At 37.5% G+C, this 15,468-nt stretch overlaps 1 protein-coding gene across 4 annotated transcripts in view; it reads left to right on the forward strand.

The window, feature by feature from the left end:
- zmiz1a (zinc finger, MIZ-type containing 1a) overlaps positions 1-15,468 on the forward strand; it is a 133,318-nt gene that overhangs the window by 46,690 nt on the left and 71,160 nt on the right. The window contains exon 1 of one of the 4 annotated variants that reach the window (XM_082153144.1): positions 4,847-7,577. The exons of the other annotated variants lie outside the window; for them this stretch is intronic. The gene's annotated coding sequence lies outside the window, so the exon portion shown is untranslated. Of the gene's footprint in view, positions 1-4,846; positions 7,578-15,468 lie in introns of those variants that run through there. 4 annotated transcript variants of the gene reach the window in all.

Below are 15,468 nucleotides of genomic sequence, written 5' to 3' on the forward strand. Positions count from 1 at the left end.
ACAAAAACTGCTTCTACGTGGCCATAACGTAAGATACAAGGTAATGGAGCATTTTATACATTGTCATGTTTCTTTAGAAATAAATAATGGACAAATGGAGTCTTTAAACGCCTCAGATGTAAAGTTATTCGCTGTCAAAGTGACGCCAAAATGAATGGGAGTCAATGGGATGCTAACAGCAGGTGAAGGCTTGTTAGCCAATGGCGGCCGCCGGGGGTGGTACGGAAATCGAGAGCTCGATTATTTACCCCCCTGATAAAAATAGACCCTTCACATGTTTTGAATGATTACCATAAATTACAGAATATTTTAAGTTGTGTCCACTGTTTCTTTTTCATTATTATATTTATTTTGTGTTTTTATAACATGAGATTCTTTTTCAGTTATTTAGCTGATTGTGGCCAAATACCTTTAGTTTTTTTGTTCAAAAATGCATTCTATTTACTGTTAAGTGCTTAATACACTAAATGAGGCTGTACTGTACCAACTACCTCAGGGAGGACTGAATGCCGCTAGCTGGAACAAACTGTAATTTGCACTACTGTCTGTTTAAAATAAATGAAAAGAAACCTAGCATTGGGGATTTGTTGCTTTTTACTGTTGTACCGAACTCGCATCGAATCGTGAAAAACCCCAAAACCGAACTGTGACTTCTGTGTACCGTTACACCCCTAGTGAGTACATAAAGTCACTCGCCAGTTGGGCGGATTAATATGTGGTAAATTGAATTGTAAGAAGAGTCTGACCCTCGCTAATTATAGTGGCGTGAGCAAATCGAATCATAGGTTGTGACATGTACATCTTTTACATCATATATTTATCTACTATGCCTACAGAGTTTATTTCTCAAACTCTTCCTCACATTAAGGCACCAAAAGGATGATTATGATGATAATAATAATAATGTTTTTTATTTATTATATTTAATAATTAATGTTTGTAAAGGCCAATTATAAATGTTTATATTTGTGTTTGTTTTAATTTAATAATAATAATATTATGATTATTATACTTTTGTTTTTTAAATATATGTATAGACCTATTTATATTTAATATTTATATTGTATTCTTATGACTATGAGATTATTTAGCTTTTGTATTTATATAAAAATCTTGTTTACAGTCCCACCTTCAGTATGTAATGTGCTGAAGTATCAGATATATCTGAACTGTGGGAGCCGAATTCTATGCAAAAGGATGAGAAGTTCCTGGTCAGATACCACGCAAATAAAACCTCAAATTACATTTGATATCATTTGTAAGGCACATACATGACACGATTTTTGTATTGTCGGAAATTGAAACATTGTTCAGCGCTTCCTAAAGATTGCGTCGTAACCTCATGGCACACATACTTTCGTGGTGAAACGTGAGGTGGGTGTTTATGTTCTTTAGGTTAACATGGTTATCTGTGGAGGAAACCTGGCCTGCTGGCTCTGTTCTGATGAGCTGACTTCACTCCGCAGCTGCAGAAATGTTCCCTCTCTCACTGAGCTGCAGGGACATGCCAGTATTTTCATTCCTAACTTCAGGCATTTCCGAGCTCTAACAAAGAAAGTGTGAGGTGATGAAACTTGGGTGGAAGCTGTTTTCCAAAAGCACCAAAAGTATTTTTCCGTGGGATCAGGTGATGCCGAATTCAACAGAAGCTCTATTAAAGTTGGTTCAGAAACATTTCATGCCGTTTCTTTATAGTAAGATTCTTTTCTTGAAGACATGTCTTTTTCTTACATATTTATTCGAGTTATATCCTGACACAAATATTCCACCAAGAACTGGAGACCTGGACTAACTGTCACACAGGGAACATGCTAAGAAGTGACAACACTAGTCTGAATGCCACATCAGCACATCTATTCCCTCCATTTAACACTCCATTGCTTTACTGTATTTTTTTTAAACTGGCGGTATTGGAAAATTACAAGCTACTGTTCAAATCACCATCTTGTTTTTAATCCTTTTGGAAAACCGCTTCCAAACGCTGGTGAATCCCGAACTGGAATCCCACTCATTTTTGTCGGGTTACACTCAATCATCTCCCATTGACCATTGGAAAGGCTCCTGCTGGGGATTGACAGGGAGAGCCTTTGACAGGCGGATACCAATAAACAGGGAATTGCCCTTCCAGAGAAAATAGCTTGGTAATTGTTGGGTACGTTCAAGCTCGGCCGCAAAGAAAAGGCTGGAGTGAGCCTGTGCATTTTTCTGCCCTGCGTCAGGGTTGTAGATGTGTCAGCAAGTCCCTCGCTCTTGTGCGCATGGCTGTGGTTGTCTGCTCAACTTGGCCCGGTGCTGGAGGCCCAGCTGAATGCTTAGTGGTTGGCAGGCTTGGCTGCTTGCCTGTATAACTGGAGTTTGAATGAAAGGGGCCTTGTGAACTTTTGGGCTACTGTGGCATTTTCCAGCTGCCGAGCGAAGTAATTAAAAATCTTCAGCTATATTGCTCGGTTTGCTGGAAATGCCTTGTGAGACTAGTTATTAGATATTGTAGGAATTCTGCTTAAATTTCTGTATTAATCTTGATCTTTACCCCTTTCTCTATACTTGATTTTGTTCATGGTTCACACATTTGCACTTTGCATCGCCGAATCTTTGACTCAGTCAGTCTGTTTGCTTCCAGTTATGCTTTTTAAATGTTTGATGCAATTTTTTACACTTGTTTCCCATTGTTTCCCAAACAACAACAGATTTTTCCTTTGAAACTCATCCACAGTATATTATTCTAGGATTTAATCAAATAAAATAAAAATTACATTCACATTATTTTAAAATGTATTTAAATATAATTATAATTTTTAATTAATGTTTTAATTATATTATTATTATTAGAAGCTCTTATATATAGGTGTATAAACTATTTATAATTAGAATGTAAAGAATTCTACTGTAGTACTAATAATATTATTAAAAATGAATAGTGATGATAATAATAATGATTATTATACACTTTTTATATCTATTTGTATACGTAAACTAAAACATTATCATGCAATGAATTTGTTTTTGTTATGCTAAAACTCTAAAACATTTCCATCTACAAAATTTCCTTTTTTTGTGCAAACAAACTCTATGATATCTGTCTATAATAAAACCTAAATCTGGAATCTTGAACATGGAAAAGCATGTGACTTTTACCCCGTACACCGAAATGAGCTTTTTCTTCCCCACTGATGACCCTGTTAGAGTTTATCTTGCCTTCCACAGTTACTGAGTAAATTAGAGCTGCGGAAAACATGGTGACAGATGTCTTACATCACTCTCATGTGATTGGCTGTGAGTTTTTTATTGTCTGTGTGTAGTCTCATTATCCACTGCCCCTGGAAAAGAGCCTAATAAGGCAGACAACAGTGTGCAGTCTCTATTGAACTGTACAGAGAAAAATAAAGGTCTGCACCACATGTAAAGACACCTGCTTGCTAATTTCTATGTTCGCAGAATGCTCGTGTTGTGCTTTTTTCTTTTCTTTTTTTTTTAGAGAAAATATATGCTTTGATTTTGATGCAGGAAACCAATTGGGGAAAAAAAGATGTCCCTCCAGCGGGTTGAGCCCTAAATGAATTATTCAGATCTACATGTTGTGTGTTTTGCCGGCCCATTCTGCTTAATGGCATCTTTTATGGCATGCATCAGAGACGACTCCAGATGCAAGACAGCCTCGGCATTTCAGCTTTCTGCATTGCCTCACTGTGTGGCCGAGAAACAAAGCTTAAAATGCTGGAATTCATTTCACTTTTAGCCTCCCCTTAATAAACGATTCGCAAATCAATGGCTGCTTTTGTCATGTAATTTGTTTCCATGCTCAGTTTTGTGATAATGTTTTGCAAGCAAGGCTCTTTGGATCAATATGAGATTGAGGGGGGAAACACAAGCCTGGCTTCTATTTTTCTCTTCAAATATTTGGAAAATGATGCAGTTGGTACATTATCTCATCCCGAACAATTTAGCTTGATAATGGAATGCTAGTTTTTGTTCAGATAAGAACAACAGAAGTGCATTTTAACATGAAATGAAAGACAATTCATATTAAAATTTGATACACATCATTAAGAATAATCAGCACAAGAACGTGCATGTAAACAGAAGTTTAAGTTGATGTAAATTTCTTTTATCGTCTAAAGGTCATAAACTGTTTAAGCAAAACAGATTTTAAATGTGCACAACACCAGAAAAAAACTCGCAATTCAAAATCTGACGCGAACGTGGTTTTCTTGCATTGTTGGTTTTTATAATGAGCTGATTTTTGAGTCATGTAGCAGCACTCATCTGCGGTGTGCAACACCTTTGTGTGTTTGTGTGTGTTGTGCCTGGTCTTTCCTCAGCTGCACCTGCACTAATTGTAAGTGTGCAGCTGTGATGTGAGAGCCGTACTCCAGCTGGGAGAGCTTGTTGAGCTGCCACACAAACCCGGCGAGCTAAACACCCCAGTAAGTCCCTCCTTGACTCAGCTAATGAGTGTGGAGCGTAGACAATACACCCCAATCCAACAGCCCATCTGAGCGCCACTGCAGTCCAAGAACCGGAGGAGGTCGGCCATAGACCACTCTCAGTTTGTGCTCCGTGACCGTGAAAGTGTGGATAATCAAGCCTTTGCTGTATCCCGACTGTGTCTTTCCTTTATTGTTAGTATCAGTCCATCTCAAGGGTTTCTCTCACGCTGAGTGACTCCAGATCAGTCATCCAGCCTGAAGGTCATATTTTCTTAATAAGTAAATGATACTCTGTGTCACAAAGGTTTCATGTTTATGCAGGGCTCAAAAATAGTTTTTTATGTTTCAGAAAGACATGCAAGTTTTCTTTATATAAACATATTAATTCATTATTAATACTTATAATTCATTATTCAAGTATATCAATTATAAACATATTATATACATATTTTAAATTAAAATAAATATATATTTTTTAATTAATTTATTATTTTTTTAATTATGTATTATTTTTAGATATTTTTACTGGATGTTTCATCAGATGTGGGTTTCGATTAACCTAATTGTACCAATTAAAATGGCAGTAGCCCATTGAAAACTGGAGCAGTCCTTAAGGAATAACCTGTAACATCCTCGTGTCTAAACCTTATTTCAGTAAGTCCTTGGGCATCTTGTCCGGAATAACACTGGTGGATGTTCTCTGAGTAGGACGTTAACATGCACTTCACATTTTGTCTGTTCTCAAATGCTTAATGCAAGAACTGTAGAGCATTTTGTTAATTAAAAGGATATGTCCAATTTAATTAGGCTCAAACATAAGAAAATAAATTAGAGGGTCACAGCAGCCAACCAGATTTGAGTGTAATTTAATGGCATACTGTGTGGAAATTATTATTATTATCATCATCATTCTGCTATCCGTATTCACAATGAATTGACACAATTACAATATTCTGGTAGAATATCAAAAGTGGTGTGTGGGTATTATAAATACTGTCGTGATAAACAAGTCCATTAATAGTCAAAGCATGATCCCATTAGGATATCAGTAGTTTTGCGTTTCCAAAAGCTGTCTTGAAATATTCATATGAAATTACAGCTATAGGGGTCCTTAGGTGGTGATAGCAGGAATTCAAGCAATAAACACACCTAATAGACCCAGCACTCCAGCCGCATGCGGAGAGCCGAGAATCAAACAGATTGTCACTTTTTTTCCCCTTTAGATTATGAGCCCATTCATTCAGGCTCAGTGACAGTTGCATGACAGGATATGGATGGTAGAACCATAGAAGCTGATGAGAAAGATAAAGACAAAGTTTTATATGAACAGATTATTGCTGCCTTCAAGTCATGTCAGAATTATCGTATTTACGAGAAGAGAATGTGCCGTAAATGCCAGTGGGAAGTCCTGGATTTTCTTTGAACCCTGACTTTTTTTAGTCGAGGATGTGTCCATTGCAAATGTTCTGAAACCATAATCATGGCGGAAAATTATCATAATTCAGATGGAATTAAGAATGTTGACTGTACAGCTTTTTGCAATTCTTTATTTAAAAAAAAAAAAGCTTCCTGGTTTCCAAACATAATAGTTATAGATAATAGTTGTAAAATGACTTCAGACTCTCTTTGTGTTTATTCTGTAGTAGATACCTTGTGTTGTGGTCTAGAGAGGATATACATGTTTATATTGTTGTTACTGAAACCACACCCCATGCACATAAGGGATAGTATGCAGTCAGTCTGTTTTTATTGCAATGCAAACCCTGACAGAAAACTTATTTCACTGTTTAATGTTGGTGGTGGGGTAGTGGTGGTTGTGACATCATGACTTCTTAAGGATATTTAAGTATAACTTCATCGATTTTCAACTCGCTTTGAATTGTTGGTATGTAAATGAGTAATGTTTACTGGTTCTCCGTGTTACTGACTGAACGGCAGTTTCTTTCAGTTTTCCCTCTCCCTTTGGGATAAAACACTGTGTTTGTGGTCATAATGTTGACTGCAAACAGGGAGGTTTTTCAGATAGTCCGTAGTGGTGTTCTCTCCGGATTTCCAATTCGTTGCAGCCCTTTAGCCACTGCCTACAATGTGCTGGACACTGGAAATTGGAAATATCTTGCTCCCGCTAAACGTTTCCTCTTTGAATTCTTGCACCCGGGAACAAGACAAGTCGGCACCATTATGACTGTGAGTTTGTTAAGAGGTATTCCACACTAAAGCAAGGCGATATTTGACTGGCAATCAGACTGGTGGAAGTGGCCTTGGACGGCAACATGCCCCAGTGCATTATGGGTGTTGAAGTTTTCCTACCTATTTGGCAAAAGGGAAGGCACAGTCTGTTTTCTCTAGTTTGTTATTCATTGAAGTTATGCACAAATAATTTAACATGATATTTGTAAGGGATTTGGCGTTTTAAGTGTACAAAATGAATGTTCTTCCAACGTTTGATGCTGTCAGTGCCAGGATTATATCATAGGTTTTGTTGCTTTTATTGAACTTTCAGCATTATTACAGGTTGTCAAAGACAGTTGTCATAATAAAACAGCAAATTCTTTTGCTCTTAAAACAAACAACAGTATTAAATATTTAAAAGAGATAAACCCTTAAAATTTTAAATGCGAATTAGGCCTACTAATCTGATATCTCATATTGCAAAACTAAATTCTAAACTACACAATAATTTAGGACTCTGCACATATCTCTTTGTTTGAATGAGTAATTGGATCAGCAATTTAATATTTTTTAGTTATTAAAGACAGCTTTTTTCCTTGTAATTTGATTTGGTTGTTGTTATGAAAATATGAACAGTTGCTGTTCGGTACTGTTACTATAACTGTCAGATTGCCTCCCATACTAGCTGCTAAATGCCACAGATCATAATGGTACATGATCCCATGTGTAGAATAAGCCTAACCGTGTGCTTCCTTTATTTAGCACTGTGACATTATCAAGCAGGGAAGGTACAGAACGGGGGATTAAGAATACGGAGAAGAACATGTGTAACCGTGCACATCATTTACTTAGGCAAAGGATTAATATAATGTGCTTTATTATAATTTTTTTTGTAAATTCCAGACCACTTCTATGATTGATGAAGATATGTGAGTGAATTTGCCAAACAGTGAACAAAGAAATCTACTGCATCCTCCGGTAAGCGCTTTGACTGATGATCCTTCACCGCTCATTTCTGCTAATGATTGTTCATGTAATCGCAGATTTGCACACACATGTGCCGCTCGCATGGTGTTATCTTCAAAACAACTTTTACCAAATTAACTCGAATGCCGTAATTGGTGCTAAAACCGGGAAAGCATTCACGCTGTCGTGTCAGACGCTCATATTTCTTGAGCGCAGTCAAACGACGAATTTATTTAGTGTTTTTGAGCGGCAACAGAACGTTCTGTATAACATGAGTCATAATTAGCAGCGGGGCCTCTCAAATCACTCGCTGCTTTGTTGTTCCCCCTTACAACGTCAGTGTCAGTTTTTTTTTTTATGTGATTATTAAAGGCAGGCACAATTACTGAGATGTGAGATTCTTTGGGGAGAAAAAACTCTGTTTTAGCAGGCAGTCGGAGACATTCGTCTAAACATGTGGCATGAAGTGTTTCATCCTGAGCCTGTAATACACACTCGCTGCTTTCTGCCTGGTCTTGTGTACTGATGAGACGTGGAACAGCTCGAAGGTGAAAATGTGTTGTTTTATTTTGGTAGCATCTACATTATGCTAATGAGTTTGGGATGGGGGTGGAGCCATAAAGACCAGATTGCCAGGAGAAGAGGGAGAAGAGAAGAAGCCTGTAAATTATGGATGCAAACTGCCATTTCTGCCTGGGCAAAGAAAAGAGAGGCGCTAGGAGAAACCACAAGTCATGCATATCAGATTATACTTCCTTTACCCCTCCTTCTCCCTCACTTTTACAAAATTTTCTTATCATGCTTCTTGAGCAAACTTGCACACACAATCTGGGCTGTGTATCTCCAGTCACATGAGGGCCAGAGGTGCTGACTAGCTGGAATGCTTGGCCTGGTATTTCCTGATGCTCACACACACACACACACGTACACACGTACACAAACACACACACTCGCATAAACACACAGGGCAGGCTATATATTTGTGGATGGGTTTTTGTTTTGACTTGGTGACAAAGTGAGTGTCAAAATGATGAAACACAGATTTCGGTTTAGTTTTCTTAGCTTTGTAGGGGATTTTACAAAGCTACCATATGGTTTATAAGCTGATTTTAGTGGGGTTTTTTTTTTTTTACATTTTTATTTAATGCATACACTGCTGTTCAGAATTAACATTACAGAATTTTTTGTCATTTTTGAAAGAAGTTTCTTATTTTGATCAGGGCTGCATTTATTTGATCAAAAATATAGTAAAAAAAATTATATTGTGAAATATTATCACAATTTAAAATAACTTTTTTCTGGTTTTATCATTTTTAAAATAGTATTCAATCCTGTTGTTGCAAAATAAAAAATGAACAGCCATTACTCCAGTCTTCAGTGTCACATGATCCTTGAATCCTTAAATTATTGTAATATGCTGATTTACTTACTATTTATTATTAGTTTTTCTTATTATTAAAGTTGTGCTGCTTGTGACGTTGTGATGAAGAGCATTTATTGAAATGCAAAACTTATGTAACTTTATAAATGTCTTTACTGTAATTTTTGATCAATCCTTTCTGAAAAGTGTATATATATCTTTCAAAAATCCTGACCCCAAACTTTTTTATTTATATATATATATATATATATATATATATATATATATATATATATATTTATTATTATTATTATTATTATTTTTTTATTATTTTTATAAATAATATTGAAGTAGATAATTAATTTCCTTTCAGATAAAGGCGCTTTATTTGTTTTTATTTACAGAAATATTGTATGGAACCTTACCATTTGCTGTGGCATGTGATGTGACAAGCAATTATTTTGTTGAACTAAAATATGAATTATTTAGTTTAGCAATTGTACACAATCTTCACACACATACACAAAAAAAAAACTGTTTATAAAATAATTCCATGGCTAATTAAGTGCTGCATGCATTATAAAAACCTTACACAAGGTACAATCTTTAATACTTTAAGATAAAAAGATTAAATTCTTTAAAATTTTCTTAAAAAATTTCTATTTTCAACCTTTATTCCTGTTATTCAGTGATTCATTCTGTCCTGTTTTGTTCCCACCTTCACAAAACGGGGGAATTTCCGATAGTGGTGTGTTTCAGCGAGATCAGGTCAGAAGTGGGTGGACCTCTGTGAAAGTATGAGTTTGTGGGGGAATAATGGAGCCATTCTTCAGCTCTATGGAAGCCGCTGTACAGTGGCGTGTGGTGGACCTGCCAGAGGCACTGGGGTCTCCTTAAAATAGCTCCAACCCTCGAATGTCAGAAGCAAAGCTGAGACTGCGCACCGAACACTAGCCATTTGACCAAGAGCATCAAAAAAATCTTCATGAAGTCCTTGACATTTTTTGCTGTAGCTAGGAAAACATCCAGTCGTAATAAGTTAATCATGTTTTGATTTTGATCTAATATTGAAACGTGGCAGCCTTTTGACGTTTGTGCAGGAATACATTTCCAAATCATACCACAAACCCACAAATCTATGTGCATGCATGGCAGGCGGATCCAGAGAGCTAGCAGGTTGTCCGTCAGGATGTTTGTTTAATAATGATTCAAAAGGTCATTTAGTTGGACTATGCGGTCAGGATTATTTTAGTTATAATCAGAATGATTTCATACTAAGTCACATGTTTGACATGGGTTCATGATTTCTGTGATTAATTTGACTGCTTCGTGCACTACATAGCTGAAAGCTCAGAGAAAACAGAAGAAGGGCTTTAAACTCAGTTTGCCGATGAGTGACATCACTAAGCAACTCTAACACTTCAAATATATCAGATTACTTTTTGTTTCTTCTAGAGACCACACATCTGAAGTAACTCTAATCAGAACAATTTATGCTGTTTCTTTAATATTTATTATTGATGCTACTCGATTTTGATTCTCAAAACAGGTGGAATAAATTCATTTAGGCATGAATTCACACAATGTGCAGTATTTCACCTCTGCATTATTCACTCACCACCCGTAATCGAGATTTACCAGGCTTGCTTGCTTCTGTGAAATTCAAAAGAGGATTTATTTTGCCCATTAATTGAATGAAATCAATTGGGTAAAATTTTGATTTGACCCAAACTTTTTGTTCCACAGAAGAAAGAAAGTTGTAGAGGTATGGAACGACGATGATGAGAAAATGATGACACAATTTTCACCTTTGGATGAGCTATCTTTTTAAAACAAGATGAATTGACTTAAGAATTAATGTTACATAACATTTTAAATGAAAGTTATATAAATACTCATTAAGAATAGGATTTTGTTGCACTGTAGTTTGCACATTGTTCACTTAAGCTAGTGCTGTTTGCCGAGCGGATTTAATGTTGCTCCATTGGTACTCACACAAAGCAGGCGGTAAACTTTGTTTTATTTACAGTTTCTATTCATTGTGAGTAGTAAATTCATTATATGATGATTAAATGATGCAGAGCATTGGAACTGTCTATATTTCATACATGTAGACAAACCTAATTTTATTTTAAAGAACTGTTAAAGGTGTCTGGATTACAATGAAGGAGTGATGATAGTCCCATTAAAGTATGTCAGATTGCGGTAATCTGTTGGGTACAAGATGGGGAATCCTGAAATGCAAATTACCTTCAGTACAGTTTTTTTTGGTGTGCTTGTGCCATTACCCGATTTGCATAAGTAGCATAGTATAAAAAAAATAGCCTAGTCTCTGATTTGTGCCTAACATGATGGCAAAGTTGATGATGTGACAGTGGTATGGCCATGTTAATGGTAAAATAAAGTCTACTGTAGCAACCTCAACCAACAGATGAATTCCCGGTAGGGCCACCAGTGTTACGGGCACCTTGTGTGCTTCATCCTTTGCTCGGGTGAGCATTATCAATGGCCGAATGGTTCATAAATAACATACTTGATTTCTCTGGCTTAATGCTTGGCCATTGCAAGGTCCTGCCACGGCACTGCCTGTGTACTTTTAACCTTGCTTGTACAGACAGATGAGCACTAGAATCGACCATCCAAAGGGGATTGAAGAGAGCTGAGACAAATAACATTAGAGGGCAGAAGCAGAACAGAGGAGGCTGCGTTTTCTGGGTACAGACACACGGGTAACCACACACATTCCGACCGATCTAATTTGCAATAAATCATAATTTGAGAGATGTTGAGGAAGCTGCTTTGAAACTATAGCTTAGAAATCTACTCGTAATTTACCATGGTTAAGCCACACTTTTTGAAGTAAATAGTTAAGTTTGAAGCTATTTAAGGCAGTTATTTCTTTTTTAATAGCACAAAACAATGATGTCTCAATTAATGCTTATGTTAGCTTAATGCTAATGCAAAAAATGCTTATTTTTTTATATAGTGATTAACCACTTTTATCTGAATATTGAGCTAAATAACAGACATAAAATCTTGCTCAGTGAATCTTTTTAGGAACCAGCTCATACATGAACCAACTGATGTTTCCATCAGTTTGCTTGTTGTTGTCATGCTACACTGCTAATTGTTGGAAAAAGTTTTAAACACAAGAAGCTACTGTCACACTACTGAAAAATTGAGGTAGTAGCGTCGCTACCTTTTGTTATGTCTTAACACTGAACTGTCACTTTAACTGACCCTTAGACAGTAAGACATGTAATTGGCCCTTTACGTTATTTACAGCCCTGTTACAGTCCAAACTGTAAATATTCATGTTCTTGGAGCAGGCCGAGACATGATCTCATTCGCTTCTGCCAGGACATCGCGTGTAGGCACAGGCTCCGCAGATGTAAATCGCGGTTTACTTCATTACATCATTAGCTGTGTTTCCTTGGGCCCTGGAGAAATGAGGTGAAACACGCTGGTTACTGTGTGCCCTATCGAGCTGCAGAAACCCGCCAGTGTAGCTTATTTCCTCCCTCTATTTGCAGAGGATATTCTGTGGAGATCCTGTTGAATTTCTTGGACAAATTGAACTTCTGTGCACATCTAAATTATGGAACAGTTGCCAATTTAGAAAGCCTTTTCTTGCGTTTATCATATCATTGCACCTTTATTTGCCTCTTCAGTGATTTCCGGGTGATTGGATTTCAACACAGATGAAAGATGGCAGATATCATTGAAAGGTTTTTTCAAAACCGCTCTGCACAATAGCGCTCCAAGGTAAAGTGTTAAAAGAGAAGCTCTTGTTTATGAAAGGGGTGTGTGGAGCTTAGTGCAGGTGCAGAAATAGATCATCCTTACAGTATAATGTCTTTGTTGTGGACTCCTTCCTACTAACGCATTTGCTCTGACTGACGAGGTGTTACATTTGATGCTTTTCTCTGTTCGTTTTAGGAATTAGATAAATATTGAAGAGTCTGCTGTAAAAGTAAAGGAATCAATGATTAACTATGTTTTTGTTTTGAACAACTTTCAGTTATGGATAAAGTATTCAACTTGAGGATCCAAGTCATGATAATGATGAAACGGCATTATGTGCGCCATTCAACATTACAAAGAATACTTCATGCACCATGGAATCCACTATGGTAATCCTAGCATTTTAGGAGGCGGTGTCTTGGGTTGAGATGGAATCTGTTTCTATGAGTGATGGATAATAACGAAATTCTATGCCGATAATGATAACCAAGCAATTAGAGAAACTATTCTGCTTTTTATTTTGCCGAGTTCTCCATTCCGAAATGTATAAAATGCATTCATTATTGAATTGGGTCATAGTTGGAATCAGTAAAGATATCATACAAATTAAATGGTCATGTGTTATTTATCGTTGTAAAGGTCTCGACTAGAAGAATACACCCATGTTATTGATATGCAAGATGCATAAATAGTTCAATTGAATAAAAGCAGTCAACCTGAGGCACATTTTTGAAAACGTTAGAGAGCAAATATTTTGTTCCACCACATTATTGGCTGCAATTTCACTATTGGTATCAAGAATAATTTCATTATATATTTTATATGTTGTGCACCTCCAGAACATGAAAACCTGAGAATAACAAATGGATCAAAGAAAGACTCACAGAATCCCAGCGGTGTGTGTAGGCCTATGTGTATGTTTGAAGTACACACAACATTCAAAAGCCTCTCATTAGGAGCACAGGAAGCTTGTCAGTGTGCCAGTTAAGTGTTGGTGTGAGTAGGGCCAGTGCGGCCTCTTGTACTCACTCGATTACGCACCTAATCAAATCACCTGCTTGTTTATACGCTCGGTACTCCTGCATCAGAAAAGCAGCCACGCTTCATTCATACTGCCCGTTTTCCACAGAGGACCTCCAAACAATATCCATAACAAGCCCAGCGGTCTGTGCTTTCCTCCCAAATGCCGGCTGCTGGATTTGTATTTCTCTTTCTTGGTGGACTCTAAATCCTCTCGCACTGTAACATGTTCAAACTGTTTTCCGCATGCTTTAGGAATCTTCTCAGGTTCTGAAGCAGCGATTGATTTGTTTAGAGCTGGTGGCATCATAATCACCCCACAAGTGGAAGGAGCTGAGTTACATTTTCCGCTCTGTTATACTTGCGTTATTGGAGTGTGGCTTTCCTGAATGCGCTGGCTGAGAGTTTGTGGATATTGCATTACAACAATATTGTCTCTGTATGCGCTTAGTTATTCGCCGAGAGACAGACTACAAATGGCCGGGTTGCTGCTTGTTTAAATGCTCCCAACCATGGCTAATGCCTGGATTATCTCCTAGAGAAATGATTTAGTGAAAATAATGGCTTCACAATGGCCCCACTGCAGCAGATATACCCACCAACCCAATAACCAGTCCTTTGAGAGACTGTATTGATTGTGGCAATAATATTGCCCTATTCCTATAGAATAAAGATATGAATACAAGAATAAAAGGCTGAATTAAAAAAAAATTCTTCCAAGGCCATCTTGTGCTGAGCCCACCTGATGCTGAAACCGAAAAAAAGAAAAGAAATAGCAAACGTGGAAACGTGGGTTTGGAAAACATACTTTTTTTCGTTTCCTGTGAGAAGTGCAGAGATCATCAGAAATATTGGCATAACTTCACCCGGCTCATTGTCTCCGGTCGGAGCCCCTCCACCCCCCGCTCTGTGTTTACGCCGAGACACTGTGCCTGCCTTAGGATCAGATATGACATCATTTGGCCACAGCTGCGGGCCGCACACGAGGCGTGGAGAGGGAACAATTGACCAGGGGGGACGCAGGAAGAGCCGACTGACCTGATTGCTCAGCTGGCCGAGCAACTGGGAAGGAAGGCCCAAGGCGGAGTCGTGGATGTGAGGAGGGGTGATGGTGGTGGACAGTGCCCTAGTCACCCTCCCCTCCCCCTGGATGCATCCGCATCCTCGTTCGCATTCGCCCTGCCCTCTGCTGTTCTCCTGCCTGCCTGCCTGCCTCTCTGAGCCAAAGCAGATTTGTACATGAAAAATGATCTACAATCTCTGTGGCTGTATCAGCTTCCAGATATAGACGTTCCTGATAGGCCAAATCCCCTTTAAAGAGGGCTTTATCCCGCTCACTGAAAAGCCATGGAGAACAGCACATTCTTTTATCTCTGCACCTCAGTATGTTCTAAATATGCACCATGTTTTGAGCTGTGACGCCAATCTGTCCCGATCGGCTTGTGTTCGGTTAACATGGTAGTGCTTAGCAGGAAAGGTTATTTGTATAAATGTTAGCGCAATCTGCATTGCATTGATAGTTCTTAATTATTAGACGCACAGCTGCTGCCTGAATATGAATCAGATGGACGTTTCATCTATGTATAGATAGACAGCTGGAAAGGGCACAATGCATATGACCTACCACATGTTCATTTCCATATAGAAAGAAAGATGACTCCAGTATGTTATTTTATAAATTCATTTTGATATTATTAGTGTTATTCTTATTAATTGTAATATAATTAGTTGATTAATAATATTAATAATATTTTTTTCAGTATTTCTGTCTCTTTTTTT

Source organism: Leuciscus leuciscus (genome assembly GCF_965113295.1).
Source record: "Leuciscus leuciscus genome assembly, chromosome: 22".
Classification (NCBI taxonomy): domain Eukaryota; kingdom Metazoa; phylum Chordata; class Actinopteri; order Cypriniformes; family Leuciscidae; genus Leuciscus; species Leuciscus leuciscus.